This window comes from Aquila chrysaetos, chromosome 3 (genome assembly GCF_900496995.4).
Source record: "Aquila chrysaetos chrysaetos chromosome 3, bAquChr1.4, whole genome shotgun sequence".
Classification (NCBI taxonomy): domain Eukaryota; kingdom Metazoa; phylum Chordata; class Aves; order Accipitriformes; family Accipitridae; genus Aquila; species Aquila chrysaetos.
This window is the reverse complement of record NC_044006.1, coordinates 41,846,412-41,864,842: the sequence shown is the minus strand read 5'-3', so window position 1 is coordinate 41,864,842 and position 18,431 is coordinate 41,846,412. Positions and strand designations below refer to the sequence as shown.

Here is an 18,431-nt window from a genome sequence, read left to right as displayed (position 1 = left end):
AGGGAACTCTCTCATGTCCACACCCTCACATAAGTAAATCCACACTCCACTCAGTACAGGGATCTAAGATCTGCTCCTCACATTTCACAGTCAACAATTCTGTTGATGAGGCAAAAAAGGGAACAAACTATGAGGTTTTTTAGCTGTATTCTTTAGGTTCATAAGGAAGTAGAAACAGATTTATCTTGGCCTTTACAGCATATCAAAACTGACAAAGCTGCTGTACTGAATGAGGAAATGGTATATTGATAAACGCACTTCTCGAACAAGAATTGGACTTTTTAATACATTTAAACTATTTGCCTTTGCTACTCATCACATCTTATACAAATATTCATGCTTCTTTTTAAGGCACACATTTCAGCAACTAATTTTGATATTTTATTAATGACAGACAACAGATACAGAACTCACAGCTTTTAAAATGTTCCTTATTGTGCAACTTTTATGTAATTGCCTATCTACTTTGACAAAGAGTGAATTTTATATCAACAGTTCAAAGGATTTTAAGCCTTGTAAAAATTTAATCTATCCACAAGACTGTTCCTGCAAACTTTAAAGCATATGTTTAAAGCACAAGAGTAGACCTGTTGAAAAGAGTGTGCATAATTGCTGCTAACCTATATACGCAGTCCTACAAATATTACAATTACATCATGAGATTCACTCTACAAAGAGCTTTGAAATTCTGCCCTACTAAGCCAGCAAGAGTTTTTCTCTCTGACTCTTGACTAGCTAAAAATCTGGTTGAGATGAATATAAACTATTATTTAAGCCAAAGGAAAAAAAAAAAAAAAAACACACAAAAAAAAACCCCAAAACACCACCAACAAACCACAATAGAACGCGGAAAATCTGAAGCTGCGGTACAACACAAAACACTCTGAACTATTTACTGCATTCAAATGTATTCCCCCACTTGGCATAACACTTGTTGCATGTTTCCAAGTACACTCATTTGTTTATTTTAAGCACTCACAATTTGAGCATAAATGGCAAAAATACATCCCTATGTGCTGTCCAGAGCACTAGGAGGCACTGTCATTCTGTGGCTTCCCTACCACTATTACACCACTCACAGCTAGTATTATCCCATTACCAGTCACATTTTCTAGGATTGCTCCCTTTTCCCAGAACAACCCAGTTTCATCCAACACACAGAGTATTATACATTGATTAAATAAATGTTGATATTACATGTTACTGAATGTTTGGACCTACATCAACTGATGTGTTGAATATACTGTGGATTTTAACTCTATCACTGTCATGGTCATCAGACTAGCTTGAACTGAGGACTGACTAGTAGAGGGTATTTCAACTGAAGTATAACAGCAGAGAAGGTTTGAAAAGAAATTTTCATAAGGTATAGTTGAATACATGTAGATTGCATTGTGGTTTCATGGAAAAATTTAGAACATACACATTCCCCTTCCTGGAAAACGTATTTTCTAGAAACAAGAGTTCACCAGATCCATATCTGAAGATGAGAAAATACCTGAACAAGGCTCTTTGAATACTGAAAAGGTCCCAAATTCAAACAAAGGTTGTCCATATTAGCATACTGGTTTGGATCTCAACCATCCCCACTTATCCCACTTTGCTTTACACTACGGAATTGTCACAGAGAGGATAAACTTTCAGGTGCAATTAGAGTGGAAGAGGCACTCCAGAAGCACACTGAGCATGGTCCAGCTGCTAAAGAGCATTCAGTCCATGGAACCAGACTAAAGTGACTCCATAGGAAACCTCTTCTGAAACATGCACAGCGTGAACATCAGATCCTCGCCACAAACTTGTGCTTTATGAATCTGTTGCAAATGGTCCACGCTACTTGCTAATGCAATCATGCTCATAGTGGAGCAGATGTAACAGGCTTGGCTTAGGGTGGTAAAAAAGAACCTGTGGTTCTTACTAGTGTTTTCTGGTCCTGAAGCAGGAACTATGTGCAGGAGATGTCCTTTAAACACAACCACCTCAATTACGCCAGGAATTATGGCTGTAGTCAGATGCAACATACTAAAGTTTGTGTTGCAACATGGAATAGAGTCAGAAGATGAAAAATTAAAATAAAAAATACAGTGAAATCCTTCTGTATTATTAAGATACTGTGTAAGAGGAGTCACGCAGACCTTTAAAATAATCTGGTACAATGTTTCCTCTGTATCTCTTCTTCACACCATCACTACCACTGCAGCGAGAAAATAATCTTCTCCACCTTCTCACTGTGTCAAAATGAGACTAATCAACACTAATTGAACCAGTGAACTCCTCCAGAGCTGTAGAGCCAAAGAACCCTTGAGATACAGGTTATGTTCCATACTCTGCTGGTACTCAGAGAGTCTAATGGCAAACAACCTACAAAATTCTTGTGATGACAATGCAACAAGGAACCAACTATATTTGTTGTGGTTTTTTTCAGTTAGTCCATGAAAGCTGTTGAAAATAATTTACTTCTTTAATTTGCAGTCTGAAGAAAAAACAGAAAAATAATCACCCAATCATAGATGATTCTGCCATCCACACAATTTAAAAAGTGACCAATGAACTCTACACTAGTTGAGGTTTTTACATGAATCCATTGATCTTTTTCTTCCAATTTCATTTTCTTAAAGGGGGAGGGTGAAAAAAAAATTCAGACTACTTGAGTATAAAATGGATAAGAGTTTGGCTTGAACAGTGCATTCCTTCAATGGAATGTGGTATCTCCATGATAAATATGCATAAACTTAGCAGTTTCCTCTACTAACACATTACTTAACCATCTTTTTACATTAGACTCTAATTTAATGCCATTATTAATTGATATTATACTGTCTTCTAGTCTCTGACATATTGTCATTGCAGAATACTAGTTTATACCTTGGATAATCCCCGTTTGTGGGTTAATATATTCTATTCAACACTTTAATAACAGTAAACAAAAACAGCTCAGCTATGCAGCAGAATCTACCAAACCACACAGATGGTTATAAGGTTTTCATTGTGTGGTTTCCATAGCAATCATATTGCAAATCTGGAAGCTTCTTGCAAATAAGCAGCTTGTATTTACATGCCTCTCGGCTGCAGCACGGAACTCTACAACATGTGAAGTTGTTATTCCTATCGCATATTGTTAGAAAAATCATTGGAAGATGTTTTGATCAGTTCAGATAAAAACTACTGCAGTGAACTAATTTTTCATCTATTTCATAATGATACAAGCAATCACACACTTGTAGTGTACATTAATATATCTTCATTTGAAATCTCACTGTGGTGTCAGAAGGTTATAAGCATACAAACAGGTCTTGTAAGACAGACCTCCACAAAAATACTTGTATTATTAAATAATCAATTAGAAAAAAAAAAAAAAAATCACAGTGTCTTTACTATTGTACTCAGCAGCAGTGACACACATGCAAACAAAAAGGTGTGTACATGAAGAACTCTGCTGACACTGAACGTCATAGGTCTATACTGCTTTGCGCAAGAAAAAGTAAAAGATACAATGGCCTGGTAACACCAAGAGTATTACTCCTCCACACTGCTTTTTTGCTAACAAATAATGACTCTGCACAAATGTAAACAAGAACTTTCATATATTAATAAATGCTTACTGTGGGAAAGAATCAAGACCTTTTCTCTCCCAGATTTATAATTTTACAAATTGACCTAACCCCTTAACAGATGAATTATTACTCTAATAAGGAACATAAATCAATCCACCTGTGTAATTTTTTTAAAAATTAGTGAGAACTGGCTTTTTTTACAGAAAAGATTATTTGTTTGGAGAAACATTTAAGAATTCCAAAGAAGGAGCAATAAACATGCAAAATTTAAGAACAAAATTGTTTTTATAATTTGGCCTGACACCTTCTGTTAACATTAGCAGGGAGGGCTAGAGACCACCTGGGATCAAAGGAATAAGAATTAACACCCTGTTTTATGCAGGGCCAGCAAGTTGCCTTACCTGAGGACAGTGCTCCCCAGCCTTGGGGAAGGGGTCCTCTGCAGTATTCTCACTATATACACACCTGTACATGCCTATACATTTCACCCAAACTCTTACAGAGTTTTAGCCTAAGCAGCCTGACATCCCAGAAATCCTCCATGTGTTGCTTGGATTATTTGCCTTGGTGTGTGTATTCGTAATGGCAGGGATTTTCCTTTCTGGTGTCTTCTTTTAGACTCCAGATCCACCCATTCTGTAGGGAGAGATCTCCAAATCCAAGTAGCAAAACTCTAGCTTTGGTAATGCTCCAATATTCCCACAGATCCATCCCCTTCCCCCAGTTCCTCCTGGACATGACAGATTACTGGAAGATTTACACACAACTTATTGACATTTCACCCTGCATCCCAATAGCACTCTGTAAACAAATGAAACAGCTTGGAAAAGGCTGCTGATGCTGCTATTCTCTAGCCATGTGAGACCTGGGGGGCAACAAAGAGGAGGAGACAGGCTATCGTTTTATTAAAGCTCCATCTGACTGTACTGGGGTGCATGGTTTGGCGATGAAAATGCCTCCAGGACAGTGACAGAAGTGGAAAACAAGCTGGTTGCTATCTAGAGAAGAGACTATAAACTTAAGAATTTCTTACCATGACAGAAGAGAGGACAATTCTTATTTTTATTCCTACTTGTATGGGTCAGCTAGTTACCACCCAACAGCTCAGACAGAGAAGTTACATTCCTGCATGACAAGCTTGAGTGAAAAAAACAATTTCTACAACACAAGCAGAAGAGACAGAAACAGAAACAGGTCACCCAGACACAGGCTAAACACTTGGGATTGCAGATGAGGTGACATCAAAATATGAGCAGAAGCAGAAGTTGCACCTGAATAAATGGTCACCACTGTGCTTCAGAAATTCAATGGGAAACAGACAATACAGAATTGTATTCCAACAGAATACAGACAGAGATCTCCAGGTTATGAACAATATAAAAATACATTTTAATGAAAAACATTATGCACACTGAGATGCTTTAGTTTTAGTTGAGGACAACCCATGCCAATTCCTAGCCCCAATTCCTTCCAACACATGTGATCCAAGTCTGATTCCAAGATGGAGGCAAAAGGTTTCATTCAAATATACTACCAGCTAAACTAGATGGGACCTCCAACTAACACTTTTTGCACAAGTTTTAATCAGCTCTTTGAAAACAACTATTATTTAAATTCTAGAGTAAGTAAGGTTGAGTACATGCACCACTCGTTCCAACCAGTAGACAGTAACAGAAGTCTGTTATTACTGTTGACAATGTACTGACCTCCCAATGGCCTCAAATAAATAGCATTGGCTGTACAAAGTGAAAAAGCTAGAATCATGAAATACTTTGGGATAGAAGGGACCAGTGGAAATTGCTTAGTCTAACACCCTGCTCTAACTCTGAAAGTTAGATCAAGTTTCTAGGAAACGGCATCTGGCTTCTTTTGGTACTCCAGACTAAGCTATTCAGCAGCAGTTTATAAGGGTCTGTGCATTTTAATAGTTCACGTATGAGAGAGCTGAAGCTAATGACTTTATAGAACAGGATTAGCTCAAATGACTCAGTTTTGTCCAGATCTTGCCAATTTTCCAGATGTGAGGTTTCCTGAATTCCTTGAGAAATCCTGCACTTTTTTTTCCCCTCAGTTGCACTCCTTGTATCTTGAAAAGGTGCTACTGTGCACCATTATTCCCAAATTTGTAAGCAGTCTGAATAACCAAACCAGCCATCTCCGCTAAAAATGAAGCACTGCCTCCTATTGAGAAGACCTTGGAAAAGTTACCTCATCATTCTCACAGAAAAGATTAGTAGATTTTGTTAATTAACTCAGGATCAATGCTGCAGGAAAAGGAGGTGAGAAGGAGAGGAAGCTATATTGGAGTCCTGGAATGTCACTTAGCCATTTTCTGGCCAAAAAAAAAAAAAATTCTCTCTTAAAACAACCTTCCTGTGACACCACCCTGTGAATCTAAGCATATGTTATGGTTTGGCTTAATCAAAACCAAAAAGCAGACATAAAATTCCCTTCCTAACAAAAGCATTTTGGAGTTACAGCATTTGCTAAACTAAAGAGTGAAGTAAACAAAAAAAAAAAAAACAGTCCCACTAGGGACAAATACAATACACCCTTCAAGGCTGCAATTCTCTAGTCTTGTGCAGAAGAATGTTGTTTGGATCATATAGCTATTCCTATGAAGAATAATAACAGACTGAAGTAGTAGAGAGAAATGTGTAAGTTCGGAGAACTGTTTCAGAAAAAGTCTCTTTCTAAATACATCTGTGAAAAAGACACTGCATTTCTCATTTATTATTGCACACATACCCATCCACATGAACTATACTAGGGCAATGGATTAAAAAAACGTGTTTTAAAAAGCAGGAAGATACTATACGACTTCTCACTAGTTTACTGGAAAAAAACAAACAACAAAATATTTTTCTAGCAGAAAATATTTTTTATAATGTTTTAGGACAGAAAGTATAAAGACTAAGTGATCAAAGAACACATCTCTGTCCTTGGAGGAAAAAGTTACTCTCACACAAGACAGAAAATTGAGCATTGTTGGCAAGGTCGTCCACAGTTGTTGCAAAGTGGATCTTCTCACTCTACTGTGCATGATTTTACCAAGTTTTCAGGAAATGTAGGAACATGCTTTGCTTTACTTACTTTCCGTACTTGTTGAGACCTGAATATACATCAGCACCTTTCCTCTTTTTCTTTCCTTTCCCCAGTACCAAGTGTCCCAGTACCCTTGCTTGCCTGCCCTTGCCCCATTCTGTAGTCACAACCAATTTGTATAAAGACTATATCCTCTCCTGACCCCACAAATTTTGTTCATTTACCAAACAGAGAGCTTGTTATAGTATGAAAGTTGCTGTTTCCAGGGCTTCACACGGCCCTTCAGGCTTTAAGAGCAACGTATCACAACAGGAGGAAAAACATGCTCAGTCACCTGAACGACAGAACAAAATATATTCATTAGGACAACTGAACAATCCAGAGGTACTGGCAATTCCTGGTTTTCGTTATGAATATATCAAGATTTCATGAACTCAGCTTCCTGCTTGGAGTGCCTGCTTGGCGCTCTCCTTGCAAATAAGCAATCTTCAGTCAAGTTTTGAGTAAGTGACAGCTGAATCAACTTAGTTGTGCAGTTCCTAGCACTAGTCTTCCAAACAATAAATAATTTAAAATCTCCAATTTAAAAAAAAAACAAAAGGCAAAAACTTTACAATCTCTACATTCTCTTTTTTTTCTTAGACTAACATAGATGCAAAAGAACTAACAGTTTGTCAATTTAAGGTTAAAGGAGGGAAAAAAATAGTTAGTCTGACAGGATTAGGAGGAATAGAAGTATGTAAAATCTTAGTTACACCAATAACAAGCTTGGGAGGAGAAAAGGTAGAAAAAGGCAGGAAGAGCAGCAGTACATACCAGGAAAGACCATTTAGAATGTCTAATTTGGGAATACTAAAATTTCTTTGACAAAATGATCTAATTATTATTAATAAAATTCAATACAAATATGCCAAAGTGCAATGTGCACTGCATAGAAATAAGGGATGGGTTTTGCACTGACCTTTTTATTTCCTCATGAAGAAGAACCTGATAATAGTATTTCTTCTCAAGAGAAAAGATAAAGGTCATCACAAGCAAGTTCAATAGTGGATATGCACACAATAATTATAACAAAGAATAAAAGAAATTAGAGAGAGATCCACTTCCAGAAACTCATTCATTCTTTTCCTATTTTTATATTCACAGACACTTTGTATTTACAATTAAAGTCACTATTTCAGGGTTTTGTTTTCAGAAATCAAGCCTCTTAAAATTGTCTAATCCTATATGCTGAGTGAACCAGTCAGAATATATTAAACTCAGAAAACAAAACATTATTTGATGGACCATCAAACAAGGTGAAAATTTCATAAATTACTTCAGAATCCAGCTCCTTACAAATTCCTTAAGTTTGATTAGGTACTTTTTAAAATGTTACCTATATTCTTTTGATCAAGAGATTAGGTAACTTCCACACCTGAACAGAAGCATCTCTGAAGGTAAAGTTTCATGTTAGCTTCCAACAAAAGCACAATTTTGGCTCCACTTCTAAGTATGTTCCTAAAGCCTCAATTTTGGCATACAAAATTGAGGCAATAGGCATCTTACCTAAATCCATATTTAAACATTTAAAGAAGGAATAAAATATTTTAGGATACAGCTCTTAACAGGCCTCAACAACGTAAAGGAAAGCTTCTGGGGTTTAACGTTTCTACATGCTCATCCAATTATTTAGCTGATTAACAAAAAATGTTCCCTCCTCTGTCCCTCCTCACCCTCCCAAAAAAGTAGTTGCAATTATTGGACAGAATGCAAATTAGTAGCTCAAAGGGACAAAACAAACAACGATTTTGAAGTTGATTCCATGGTTGTATTGTAGGTTCACAGGAATTTGCACTAGAGATTGCTTGCCTAAATACATGTCGCATGCACATAAGTACATTCTTATATATAAACATAATAAAGATTTATGTGAATTTACTGTAACTAAAATAAATTTGTTTGTTCTCTCAACCCATAATAGCTCTTAGTTATGTAAACAGTTTAAGTGTTCAACATGACATTTTATAAACCTAATTATTAAAATGTTTTGCTAAAATAAATGTGGTGGCTATTAAAATCTACATAGAAAATATAAATAGTTTTCTATGTAAATACATCTAGCAATCAAATATTCAATTAACAAATCTATACTGTATAACTCTGTACTACAGTGTTATTTGACAACCATGTACAGAGGTTATATTTCTCAGGCTTAAATTTATATGGTAGACAGAAAAAAGTCTGTAAATGTCAAGTAAAGTTTCCCATACTCGTTGATCAGCAGCAAGATTTAAATTTAAAAGCCATTTCTGAAAACTACATATCCTTAATTGTGACAAATGTGACTTGACATAATATTTACATACATAGAATTCATAAAGAAAGCATCTCGTTTAAACCACATAATATCCTTTAATAATCTGCAGGGTTAAAGTATTCAAATTTATAGTCTGATTCCAGAAATGAACTTACTCAAAAAAGGGACAGAAGACAAGGCATTTCAGCATAGCTCACTTTAGTGAAAGGAAACACAATACAGTCATTGGCATGTTTCCACAAGAAAAGTCTGGCTCCCAGATGCTTCTCTTATAACTCCGTTAAAAATGTTCTACCAAGACATTTTTGCATTCTCTGTGTTGACCATTAACTGCACATTGACAAAAAAAAAATTCAGCAGCTTTCACCATTTGGATACTTTCATGAAAAGTAAAAAACCCACACCACTGCCTCTTTCACTGTTTATGGCCCATGCCATCAAACTAAATTATGTCAACTACGCTAAATCCTTTCTCCAGCTTAAATAATGAAATAAAGTAATTGTAAAAATATTCTTGTTATGATTCACTAGTAAACAAAAATCAGGTTAAATCATAAATAAGCAGAAAATTATAGCTGCAACGCAGACTGTTTACACATACTGTATTTTGGGTAACATTCCCACATTTATTTCTACAAATACAGTCCCATTACCCCATTCTCATACATTAGGTCCAGAGCGGGACCGGCAACTCTGGATGTTGGATCTTACTAGCCCTACACACCACATACCACAATGCACCTCAGAGAGATGAGGCAGGACAGCAGGGATCTGCAAGTAGTTCATGAGCAGGTGATGACAACTGCTGCCCAGGCAGCTCACCATGTTACTGTGGGATTGGCATGCAGCTGGATCTCAGAAAAACCCAGGGCCCCCAGAGTCCCAGATTACTTGAATTGCCTCGCAGTCAGTACTTTGAATTACCCAGCTGTCATGCAACACAGTCTCAGTTGCATTGTAAGAGCCACCACTTGTAGGCCTGATCTAGGCAGTTTAACCAGAAATTGGGTCTTACGACCCGTATGGAAATTTTGACAAAATCGTATCCATCTTGAACTTTTGTTTATCGAATTATCTGAAACTACTGTTCAACATTTAGTAATGGAGATGCCTCACTTCTTAAGGAAATAAATTTGAGACAGGTATGGAAGCAAGTATAGTTTCAGTTAGTATATTTTGGGACAATGGAAGGACGACCCTCATGCTAGGGTCCACAGGCTTTTCTGTAGATAGTGCTTTGTTTTTAAAATGAGATTCCTTCCTTTAATTCCCAGTTTTACTCACTTGCCTTCAAGATTCAAGGACAGAATAACTGTTACAGCCTGCTAAGACAAAACTCTTCCACAAACCAAAGACGGAAGTACTGGAACCTCTTCCTTAAAGATACTGAAAGGTCCCAAGATCTTAAACTACTTTTCTTAGAACACAAACTCAGAGTTTTTAGGTGGAGAAAATCAAGATCTGCTAGGAAAAAGTAGACTTCAAAAAAGGACTGAAACAAAATACCCCTGTGCCAACCATGCCCTTTCTGGATCAGAAAATTTTCCTCCTACATTGCTGTCTAATCCAAATCTCACTGACTTGCCAAAAACATTCCTCAGTCTCTTCTGGCTTCTTAAAACATTCTTTCCTTTGCTGCTGAAGCTTATCTGTGTACCTGCACTCTGCACTTCCCTGGAGCATCCCTCTCTACTGTAGGGCACAGCAGACTGCTGCATCTTGCCCTCTCTGCCTGGTCCACTGTGTGGTCTGGAAGTTGTACCCTGCTGACCATTTTCCTTTCCTAGGAGCAACCAACTTGCTTCTTTCAAAGACTCCTACCCAGCCCAGGGAGCAGCATCCAAGACCATGAAACAGGCAGCCTTCTCCTATGTTGCCTTCCTTGTATATGTGTAAACTAAACATGACATCCACTGCAAACACAGTACACTGTAACACACAAGCAAATCAGGTATGAATGCATATGACCAGCAAAATTCATGAAGCTCTGGTTAATTAGTATTTTGTTTGGCTAATTTCTCCATTTTGAGGAGGGTGGGAAGGAAAGTGAGTAGCACATAAAAAGCACACTGGGAGGAAAAGACATATACAGAAGGATTTATGCTGATGCCTTTCTTAAGGCTGAAAAATTCAAGTAAGAGATTTGTGTCTACAGTAACAGAGTGATTAATTCAGCCTTTAAAGCCCACCTTGCTGTGTCTTATTTGAGAATCCAGTTATATAAATTATGGTTCTTTAATAGCTACCTCGTGGAAACCAGAAAAGTTGAGAAGCGATAGCCTGAGGCACCATATAACCTCTGGTTGCTCTTTTTTCTCAAAAACCTCTACCTAATGGTTTTAATGGCCTGATACGGAGTCATTTGTCACAAATTCAAAAAGTAAAGGTTCCTTGATCTATCTAAATAGTCTTCATCACAGTTATACCCAAGCAGTAGAGCAAGCCCAACATTTCTGTTTTCATAAGTATACACAATACAATTGACATTTTGCTTTGAACTTGCTAAACTACAGCAATTCCTCAAATTTATGGTTAATAAACTATCTCACATACCAAGACATTTCTTCTGAATGCTTTGCAATAGAATTATTGCAGTGCTTCTTAATTAGATAAAAACAGTGCTACCAAAGAAGACTACTTTGCTTTCAAAAGAATGAACTTTGGGTCCAAAACCCATTGAAGACATGCATGCATAAACAAAGCTTTGATCACATTTAACATGAAGCCAGCTGTCAGAAAGTCAACACTGAAAAAACTGTGATACAAGTAAAATTACTTTGTGTGATTTTGTCTCACCAGGATGACAAGCTTTTCTAAGGCAGGATTCTGTCTCACCAGGATGACAAGCTTTTCTAAGGCAGGATTCTATCTCCTGATAACAAACAACTTCTGTCACATATTGTTCACATCAGATTGGTTTTACAAATCAATAGTGTCAAACGTTGTTTAGTGCTGGTGCACAGAAAATAGTATAAAAATAATTGATCAGTACTTGCAATAACATATCTTATTTCAATAAGTAAATTCCTTTCAGAGTTGTGTGCTAATTAGTTTCTAAAAGAGTTCTTTAAACAAAAAAATGCATGATTAAAAATACTTCCTTTTTAGATGTTATTAAGTATGCCTTCTAATTTTAAGTAAATAAGCTTCAAAATGCCAACAGGCAATGCAGATTTAACAATCTATTCCTGGTTTATTGGGGGGGCAAGGGAGTTGTCTGATTGGGCTTTAGGGTATTTTCTTTTCTTTTTTTTTTTTAATCTCTGAAATACAGAAATAAAATTCAGCCTTTGCTAACTCAAGACTTTGATAAACACTGCCTTTCCAACATGAACTCCTTCAGTTTGTTGTAACAGTTGACCACAACTTCAGGAAGGTCGCTTCTATTTTCTCCACTTGTAAACTCTGAAACCTATGAAGTCTGAAACATCTGAAAACTATGAAGTCTTGCATTCAGTTCAAAGAGAGGAGAATAAATACCTAAACTTAATAGCACACATTTTCCATTTACTGTAGATATTGTAATTAACTTCTTTGAATCTCACTGCTGACCAAATTTTCTGCAGCTGAAGTATATTACTAAATAAAGAATATTCTTTTCTAAGAGTATTTCTCAGTAGACAATCCCACCCCAAGTCCAAACAGTGAATATACCCCTCACATGCCAATCAGACTAAATATGAATACTCAATTATTATTCCATTTTTATTGGCCTCCTCACTTGCACGTTTGTGAATGTGTGTGTGACAGGGGAGCAGGGGTTGAATTGCATCATGGACAGTAGGCTTCCTGACAGCTATGGGCCACCTGTTGTTCACAGACCACCACTTTATATTTACCTTACAAGAAACACAGAAAAGCCTGTGAACCTTATTTTTCCTTCCAAAAACTTGCCACTTCCCACTCAATGGACATCTCATTCTTTTCAGCTACAAGGGATTGTCTTACCTCCTCTTCCATCACTGACACCTAACATCAATAGAAAGAAAAGGTTCCCTCTTTAGATGTAGGATTACATTAATTGAAGATAAAGCTGAATCTCTTGTGGCAAACAAAAGCTGTCATCCAGGTATCAAGTTCCTAACCGCCTTCTGGATGCAATGTCTTTAAATACAAAAAGTTGTCTGGATTCGTAATTCATGTCTCCTGAGCATTTAGTACTAGCTGAAAGACACTCCAAGGTATATATAAATCCCATAAGCATACTGCCTCAAAACCCAGAGTAACAGAGAATTCAGACATAGCTCTATTTCATCATAGCAGTTGGGATTTGGCACTATACAGTTGAAAGAGATTGTTTTTCAATGATTTTCATGTTTGGCACATAATCAAAGACACTTAGTAGACCCCAAATCCCAGTGATCAAGACAAAAAAACCACACATCTTGGACACAAAAAAAAGCTTTACCATTCCCCGGCACCAAAAGGTAGTTTACATCTGCTTTTCACTGCTCTTGTATTATTTTAATTACTTTTGATTTACAGTGAACTGAGTAAGCCCTGTAGCAGCCCCTTCTCCTTATTTTGGTACTCCACCTATCAGCAAGATATTATGGGCAAAAATACTCGATATATAAAAATACCGTAATGGCTAAACAAGTTAAGAAATCAAGATTTTTCACAACACTGAGATGCAATCTTTGAAAAAATCGTTTTGAAGAATGACCTATCCTCACTGCTTTAAAAGGAAAAAAAATCCCTTGCTGTGTTCTTGAATCTGAAAGATGTTTTAATGGAAATGATTCAAAACACTTCCAGTAATTACTTTGGAAACTCATCTTTAATACTGTCCTCAAAAATGCTGATCGTACATCTGGTCTTTTCAGCTCCAAATATTCCAGACCCTACTTGTACTTTATACTTTGAAATCACTTCATTTACTAATTAAAAGTACTTATAATTCTTTCTGTGGAAAAATTAAAAATAAAAAATTGATAGAACATCAGTATTACATACAACTTCTGAGGACAAGAAGTAAAGAATTCCCTAACTACTTGAGGCAAACAACAAATGCTGGGAGCAATTTGGACAGTATACCAGGATATGTGATATACTGACTTAACACCAATGATCACAGGTAACATCTCAGATTCCATAATCACCTGTGTCTCTGCTCACTTAAACCTACTGCTCTGGTTTACAATGACCAATTAACAGTTTCTTCATTATAGCTTACTGGTTTTAGGAACTGATTATACAGCTGTAATCCACAACTGGGATTGCTTGACACCAAATGCTATGTTGGACCCACAGACCCTGACTGTGATATATTGAAAACTCTAAAATAAGCAAAGGTCTCCTGAAAAGGCATTTTCATTAACACAGTGCTGTGAAATCTTCACTTCTAGTGCCAAAAAGTCAATACAACTGACACTACATTTTGAGAACACAAATATTTGCTATGAGTTGGTGTTCATGAGTGACAGATCAAGCTTACACTCAAACTCCACTACATAATCATTACTTCCTTCTTCCCAAGAAGAGGTAAATCAGAGATCACATTTTTTTCCCCCAAACCTCCATGCTCATGAAAAGGGTACAACATCATAAAACCAATTTGCTGCTTCAAAGCTCCAGCAATCCAGCAACAAGAGAGGATGAGGATGGTATTAAGTTACCCTGCTTAACTGCAGAGGTTAACTGTTAGAAAAAAATTAAAGCAACAAAGCTGCTTAAAGAGACAACCATAAAATAGAGACAGGATGATCATTCCCTACCTTCATACTCAATGTCAGAAATAAGTTCTGAAACAATATCAATATAATTCTGAAACTATATCAGAGACTTTGTTTAAAGTAAGCAAACAAAATTAAAAAGTGTTTCTTTGCATAACACACTTCCTATTACATACAACTTAAGACATTTCTTACCTTCTCCTGAGCTTTGCCTTAGTTACAGAGTTTGCCTAGCTAAGCTTCCAGCTACACTGCAAAACAGAATTATTGGCCAGATAGCTGGGCTTGACCAAACTGTTTGGCAGAGGACTGATAGAGGGAATCAAAAACCAAAAGCAAGCTTTCCATTCCCATGATCCTTGGCCCAATCAGAGATTGAATCAACCCTCAAATTTAATTTATAGCAAACTAAGAACTAATGCGAGTTCTATTGGCTGCGTTACTTCTCCACAGCAGTTCCCCTGACTAGAATCACCACAGCACTGAATTTCACTGTCCTTACCCCTCTCTCACCCAAAAGTTCTCTGTGTTATGGACAGGCTGAGAAGAGATGGCACAAAGCCAACAATGCCAGCCTTGTGTCACATCACATTGCTTTAGAATTTCTAACCTTACCAGCCTTGTGTCACATCACATTGCTTTAGAATTTCTAACCTTACCTATTCTGTAAGGGCAGCTTTTTATCTCCATGCACCAACTAAGCACCACCAAAGTAAGACTCGAACCTTATCTTTAGAATCATTTTACTGGAGACTATACTGTACACCACAGAAACTATTGCTATAATGCAAGTTTGTGAGCAGAAAGAGAACAGAAGAAAAAAGACAACACAAGACTGAAAATTAAGGTAAGTATGTTAGCTTAGATTTACACCTTTTTTCTCCTATTGTGCAAGAGTGTTGTAGAGAGTACACAAACCTAGTTGAGGTTGTAGAAAGGATCAAGGTGGCAGGCAGTAGTTAGCATTGCAATTCTGGATACGTGCTCCATACAGATGTGAAACCACAGAAGACAATACTGAAGGCCCTTAAAAATTATGTCACTGAAAGCCCGAGTTAATAAAAAAATTCAGTCTTCAAGGGCTGTAACAGATGACATCATCTTTAAACCAGGCAAATGTTCTCTCTTCTGACAAGCACAACTCCATTGTTTAAAACACCACTAAGCTAGAAACTCTATGCATCTAGGTAGCTCTACACACCACACAGTTATTTAATACTACAGTTTTAGAAGTTATTTTATGTTACAGCTTATATTATCCAGCTGTGGACTGCAAAATTATATAGAGTGTAGTAAAGTAGAAAACAAATAGCTAATTAGCAAAAATCAGCCTTTATTGACAATATTTTTAATTTTGCTTAATGAAGTCTTCCTCTGTGTTTTTATTAAAAAACAAAAAGACAAAAGCTTAGTTTGTTGAAGACAGTACAAAGCTTTCTTTTCCTGAAGAATCTTGCAAGGAAGGTTTTACAAGTTGGGAAATCTTTGGCAGTTCTGATGTTTTTGACTCTACCTGAATAACCACAGTAAAACACTGACTAATACCAAGAACCAGGAAAATGATGCTTCTATGGTAAACATGAATTTGTATGTGCTATTAAAGAAGAAAGTAACTTAACAGATCAAAAGATTAATTTTCCCAACTCTCTTTGTACCCCCCCCAACTATCAACCCCACTCATCCTGCCAGCAGACAGTACAAATTGAATGCCTCTGAAATCTATGCTTTTAATAGGTTAATAGACTGTTATGATTCTGGATACTGGTTTGAAGCTATCCAGCTGCTGTCTGGAAAATTGATCTACACTGTCTCCTGCCACAAGTGGGGGAAAAAAAAAAAAACCAAAAAAAACCCCAAAAAACTAAGCAATGATATAGCTAGAGAATACATCATCAGTCAGTCCTGATTACTGCAACAGTTCTCAAAAATTCCTGATTTTCAAAATTGTGCAAAAATTTCCATATCCTCTTTTTAATCCAAACACTCTTTATTCAAATACCAAACCCAATATTACCAAATGGACTGCATCATGAACTAGCTTAATTTGCTTCTGAAATGTTGATATAAACAACACTGGAGAACCCCTGAAATGCAAAATTTTACTTACTTGAGAAATAGAAAATTATAGCCAAATAAATGATAACAAGGTACAATGAGCTGTGTACTTGAAATTCAGTATTTATAAAGCTCGTGGGTCTGCAGAAACAGAGGATCAGAAGCCTCTAACATGAAGATGCTTTGAGGATAAAAACAAAGTGAAGATTAATTTCTTCTCCCTCTTCACAGGGATCTAGCATATTTGCCTTCTGCATTCGAGAGCTTACATAGTTTTGTGGCTGTACAAATAATTCTTTTTTTCTGTTCTCTTAAAAGGCATTCAGAATTCCTTATGTGTTCTGTATTATTAAGTCAGGTAACAGCAGGGATAATGATGCTCCACCCTTTGACCATGAAAGGAAGAACAAGTGGTTCACTTACCTGGGAAAATAGAAAGGACAGCCAACTGGAATTAAATGCAACTAGTCAGGCCTAATTAAGGCACATGAGACCAAAGTGGAGTACGCTCTTTTACCAAGTTTAGATGAACAGCTATACAAGAACCAAATAAGTCCTACTCCTGTGACGTTTGTTAACTAGCATTTCACCTAATACTCTTCAATATGGTATGGATTAAGAAGAGAAGGACTCCTCTAAGGCATCAGAGCCGTAAGTTTTTAACTCCATTTAAGCAAATGACTATTAAAGCACATTTATGGAAGAGAAAAAGATGCTTTAATTACCTAAAATCTATTGCAAACTTATGCTTTATTTCTACTTAGTTATGCCAACACATCACAGCCAAAATTAAGAGCTCCACTGTACAAGGTAAAATGGTCCTTCCTAAAAAGTGTACCATTCAAATAGACAAGATGAAGAAGCATGAGATAAAGAAAGATAATACCTACTTGATAACATGAAAATGAAGCACCACTCCAAGATCATGCAGAAAGAAATTCATTTCACTAAAAACTGAAACTAGACTTCTTGAATAACAGAAGAGCTATCCTTTCTTTGTGACAGCTGTTCTGTTACATTTCAGATTTATTAGCCACATTAGGAGACAACAGTTCCTGAAAACTGACATAAAAGTGGGATGTAAGTGAAAATACTCTAAAATCTTGCAGAATCATACCAAGGCAGCAATTCTCTGAAGACAGAGCTTAAAGCAAAGAACTCAAAGCATATATTAACTATTGGCCTTCTACCAATATTTTATGTGTTACTGCTCCAGATCTACTTACTGTTGCAGATTCAAATAAACAGGTAAGATAAGTGAAGTTCAGAAAAGAGTAATTTATCCCAGGATACATCTAGAGCTTCTTTAAGAAAAGCACAAGCACACAAGATCACCTTCTGTAAGAGCCTGAGCATCCAAAAAGCACTGCAATAAGGTTTGGTGGTATCCTCTAGCTAGAAGATTAAGCCCTGTAATGTAGTTTTTATATTCACTGCAGAGGAGTTTTTCAGCATGCCACACTGCACCCCATTTCAGCACAAATTGTATTCTGTGCTGAAATAGTTGTCTAGGTACAATTCAAAGAAATGGAACCAAAAAAACCCAGCTCTTAAAGAACTCAGTGCTGCTGCAATTTTACAATTTTATGATAATCATTTTCACCAGTCACTCGTTCTCTGCTCCTTTGGTTCATTGAAATGACCTTAAAATGAAAACCAAGGCATACTATAAAATGTTCTTTTCTCCAATGGTCAGAATATTCAACCTAAAAGATACAGAAAGTTAGTCAGCATCACATGAAACGACTAATGTTTCCTCTCAAGTTATTGCTGATAATTGCACTGCCCCAAACAGCGAAGGGTGCA

General features: G+C 36.6%; 1 protein-coding gene across 3 annotated transcripts in view; it reads right to left on the bottom strand.

The window, feature by feature from the left end:
- The window catches only part of SKAP2 (src kinase associated phosphoprotein 2), a 122,883-nt gene that overhangs the window by 20,498 nt on the left and 83,954 nt on the right, over positions 1-18,431 (bottom strand). The gene's annotated exons all lie outside the window — the stretch shown is intronic.